At 39.2% G+C, this 5222-nt stretch overlaps 1 pseudogene across 1 annotated transcript; it reads left to right on the forward strand.

Moving 5' to 3' along the window:
• Positions 1 to 1632: 1632 nt before the first annotated feature.
• On the forward strand, positions 1633 to 2217 carry LOC311170562 (glutamate dehydrogenase 1, mitochondrial-like; annotated as a pseudogene). The gene has a single exon. The product of its transcript is annotated as a glutamate dehydrogenase 1, mitochondrial-like (transcript).
• The last annotated feature ends 3005 nt before the right edge of the window (positions 2218 to 5222 follow it).

Genomic DNA, 5222 nt, shown 5'->3' on the forward strand with positions numbered 1-5222 from the left:
ACTGAATCAACTAAGAAGTATGGAAAAGGCCTTGGGGAGAATAACAGATCTCACTGATGAAGGTGTTTGCTTAGGAGGGACAGCTTGTTACCATTGTCAGGATATGTTAAAGTCCACTCCTATGATGATTTGTAAGGAAGCAATAAAAAAAGAATGGATTTGGGCAAAGGCCCAATGAGCTATAGAGCTCCTTCCATGACTGGCAAATGAGGACATCCTGCGAGCTGTGCAGAGTGACCAGGAATAGAGACCACATATGCCTGGGCTGGCCTCTGCCCCACAGCCAGGATCTAATGCTCCCTGCCCCTGATGACATAGTATGGTGGTAGCTAACTACAAGGATGACCCCAACTTCTTCAAGATGGTGGAGGGAGTTTTAATTTGCAGTGCCAGCATCGTGGAAGACAACCTCAAGACTTGGGACATCAAGGAGCAGAAACAGAACTGGTGTGGCTCATCCAGTGGTTTATCAAGACCTGAAACTACATTCTGTGCCTGTCCTTCCCAATCCAGAGTGATGACAGGGAGGTCATTGTGGGCTGTCAGGCCCAGCACAGCCAGCACCACATGCCCTGCAAGGGAGGTATCCATTACAACACTGAAGTGAGAGTAGATGAAGTAAAGTTTTGGCTTCTCTGATGACATGTAAGTGTGCAGTGGTGGTTATGTTGCTTGGGTGTGCCAAAGCAGGTGTTAATATCAACCCCAAGAACTATACTGTAAGTGAATTGAAAAAGATCACAAGGAGGTTCACAAGGAGCTGGCAAAGCAGGACTTTATTGGTCCTGGCATTGATAAGTCTTTCCCAGCTATGAGCACTGGAGAGTGGGAGATATTCTGATATGGTGTTGTTAGCTCCATAGAACACTATGATATTAATGCCTGACAAGCCCATCAGCTAGGGTGGAATTCATAGACAGATTTCTTCTACAACCAAGAAGTTTTCCATGGAATTGAAACGTCTTCAATGAAACTTCTTATGTAACATTTTAGGTATACACCAGGGTTTGGAGAAAAAAAAGTTTGTGGTTCAGGGATTTGGTAATGTGGCCCTGCCCTCTATGAGGTATGCTGGTACTAGTGTGTTGGTGTGGGTGAATCTAATGGGAACATATGGAATTCAGAAGGTATTGAGGGAAGATTTCAAGTTGCAACATGGACTGATCCTGAGCTCCACCAAGGCAAAGCCCAATGAACGGTGTATCTTGGAGGCTGCCTGTGGTATACTGATTCCTGCTGCTAGCAAGGCAGATGACCAAGTACAGTGCACCCTCAGCCAAAGTCTTTAAATAAAATGGCCTTTAAATAAAATGTCTCGGGGCCTCCTTGGGGGCTCAAGGGGTTAAGTCTCAGCAGCCACTGCAGCATGAAGTTATCAGCAGCCACTGCAGCATGAGATCAATCCCTGGCCGGGGAGCTGACCCACATGGCGCAGCGGACCTCTCCTGTCTCGCCCACTTCTCTCATCAGCAGTGTATTTCGGTGGATCCACCTGTTCTGCTCCCCATTCTGTCTCTGGTGAATTCTCTCACCCACCCGCACCTCTGGCCTACACCCCAGCTCTTGTATACATAAATTAATAAATCTTAAAATAAATAAACAAACAAACAAACAAATAAATAAATAAATAAAATGTCCTTTTCATCTGTCTGTGCTCCATGGCTGTTTCCCAAAATTATTGCTGAAGATTTCAACTAACCAACAACTCCGGAAACTGATAACATTTTCCTGGAAAAGAAATTTATATTTGTTCTGGATCTGTACTTGAATGCTGGAGGAGTGACAATATCTTACTTTGAATGACTACAGAACCTAACGCATGTCAGCTGTGGCCAATTAGCCTTCAAATATAGAAGAGTTTCTAACTACCACTCGCTTATGTCTGTTCAAGAGAATTTAGAAAGAAAATTTGGAAAGCATTTTGCAACTCTCCCTGTCATACCCACTACAGAGTTCCAAAACAGGGTATCAGGTGCCTGTGAGAAAGACATTGTGCACTCTGGCTTAACTTGCACTATGGAAAATTCTGCCAGGCAAATCATGCACATAGCAATGACGTGTAGCCTGGGATTGTACCTGAGAATGACTGCCTATGTCCACGCCATTGAGAAAGTCCTCGACATGTACAATGAAGCTGATATTGCCTTCATTCACTTACACAGATTATGGCTTGACTTTGTCAGTACCCTTTTCACATCTTCATCTACAGACCTGTAATGAATTAACAAGTAACCACAGAAATCTCTTTTTCTCATGATTTATTAGATATTGGAAACCATTCTCAATAACCCAGTGCAAAGCAGCTCCTCAAGAATTAAGAAATTAAGTTTAGTGGATCACATGTAAAGTGATGATTGTGAAAATAGAAATTACCTACTCTAGAGAGCCGCTTGGGTATTTGACCTTTAATTAAAATGTCACTTCCATCTGGCTGTGCTGCCTTGCTCGCTCCCTGGTTGTTTCCCAACATGGTCAAAGCTGTGATCCCAGAATTGTCCCAGAATAGTCAGTTGCTTGTTGCTTTAACTCTGGGCAAGTCTGAGATGTGCTGCTGTGACTTTGATATATTTAAGAAGCATGTGGATGGTGTTTTCAGAAGATGGCATATTTCTCAAGTGAGTTATTGGTATTTTACATCAACAAAATAACTCAATTTTATAAATTGCAAACATAAATAAAAGTTGATTCTCTTTATGTGTTTTATTCTCCTGAATAAAATAAGTACATGCTGTGCTGCAGTAGTAAAATCACTTTTAATCACTAAAAAAAGAAATGGCACATGCAATCACTTAAAAAAGAAATAGCACATGTATTTATTATACAGAATGAAACCAAAATATGTAACTTATTTTTAGGGTAAACTTTATGCTATAAATACATCCTCTTTATCAGATATGTATATGATTTGCAAATATTTTCCTCAGTCTGTGGTTTGTCTTTCCATTCTCCTGATAATTAAAATATATTTAAAAACCAATATTGACCTAGCATGTTTGTGAACTTTCTGAAGCATCTCCTTAGTTTCCTGTGATTTTTCAAAGCAATTTGAAGCTTGCAACTACTGATAATATCAGTGGCACTTATGCTCAAACTGTTTAACTCATCTTCAGCAAAATCATGGACTGGTGGAGTTGGTAGGGTGTTTAACACTAATCAAATGACCTTCTAATTTTGTGCAAATAAACTCGGAAAGATTTGAATGACTTAATTGCTATTACTTTTTTGCAAAGTGTTGTGGAGCATTGGAGGCACAGTTGGATTTGAAGACAAACAAAAGCAACAGGAGTCATGAGTTCAGTTAGGCAAGATTACCAAGAAAAAGTCAGTATTTCTTGATAAGCTAGTGATATATTTGTTGGCTCAAGATAAAGCAAGTTTTAGGTATCAAAGAGAAGTGAGGAAGAAGTCTGAACTCTGTAGAATCCGGACTGTAATAAGAAATCCATCCCAATGACTTTTTCTTTTTTTAAAGATTTATTTATTTATTTATACAAGCACTGGGTACAGTCAGAAGCAGGGGAGGGTGAGAGAATTCACCAGAGCCAGAGCAGGGAACAGAACAGGCAGACCGACGAAATACACTGTTGAGGGGAGCAGCAGGCACAGCAGGAGAGGTCTGTCACGCCTTGTGGGACACTCGCCGGTGGCTGGGGATCAAACCAGTGCTGCAGAGGCTGCGGGCAACTTCGCAGCCCAGCGCTCAACCACTGGGCCACCAGGGGAGGTCCATCCCAATGACTTCTAAGTAATAACAAAAACTAAGACTCATGCTGTTGAGAGAACTGCATTGTGTGCAGTATTTAAAGGCCAATTTTGCACATTTACCTGAAGCCATCTCATGCCTCCTTTGCATTTATAATTTTTATTTTTTTCTCTGCCCCTTTAAACTGATTATTAAATTCATTTAACAATGAATTTATTCAGCACCTGCTTCACACTAAAAATTGACCTTAACAATAAGAATTCACACTCTAGTAAAATACATTTGTAAGCAGTTAAAATTATGGACCAAGAGGGCCTCCCTGGTGGCGCAAGGGGTGAGGATGCAGCCTATGAAGCTGTCTACAGCCACTGCACCACGAGTTCGATTCCTGGCCCGGAAGTTACACACATGGCACAGCAGACCTCTTCTGACTTGCCCGCTGCTCCCCTCAGCAGTGTATTTCAGTCAGTCTGCCTGTTCTGTTCCCCACTCTGTCTCTAGTGCATCCTCTCACCCCCACACCTCTGGCCTATACCCCAGTTCTTGTATGCATAAATAAATAAATCTTAAAAAAATTTAAAAATATTATGGACTAAGAAATAAAACATTTTATGAGTAGGTATATTAATAAGTAATAAGTAAAATAAAGCCAAAAATTGTTTCTTTGAATAGATTTTTAAAATGGGCAAACTTTAGCTGGATTGACTAAGGGAAAATAGAGAAGACCCAAACTACTAAAATGAGAATGAAAGTGGGGACATTATTATTACTGATTTTATAAAATACATTATAAGATAATACTATGAACATGTTTTCATCAATAAATTGGATAATCTAGAAACATATAAAACATATAAACATATAAAACTACCAAAACCAACTCATGCAGAAATAGAAAATAGACCTATAATGAGCAAGGAGATTGAATCAGTAATCAAATCCTTCCCAACAAAGAAAATCCACAAACCAAATGACTTCACAAGTAGATTCTACAAAATATTTTTAAAAACAACTAACACCAACTCTTCTCAAACTCTGAAAAATTAAAGAGGAGAAAATACTTCCTAACTTATACTGTTAAGTCAGCATTCTTCTGATACCAAAGTCACTCAAAGACAATACAAGAAAAGTTTTACGAATAAGTAAAAATTATCAACATAATACTAGCAACATAATACTAGCAACTTTAATTCAGCAAGATAGTTAAAAGATTTTGCACCATAACCAGATAGGATTTAACCATGGCATCTGAGGAACATTCAACATATGAAAACCATTTACTGTAATATACCACATTAATATAGTGAAGGAAAAAATAACTTCATGACCATCTCAGTTGGTGTAGAAAAAACATTTCACAAAGATCAATACTCTTTTATAATAAGAAAAAAACCCCACTCAATAAACTAAGAATAAAAGTAAACTCCTCAGTGTGATAAAGACTGTATAGGAAAAACCCATATTGAACATCATATTCAGTGGTGAAAGACTCTGATTTTCCCCTAAAATCAGAAATGAG

This window comes from Talpa europaea, assembly GCF_964194135.1.
Source record: "Talpa europaea genome assembly, chromosome: 5".
NCBI classification, from domain to species: domain Eukaryota; kingdom Metazoa; phylum Chordata; class Mammalia; order Eulipotyphla; family Talpidae; genus Talpa; species Talpa europaea.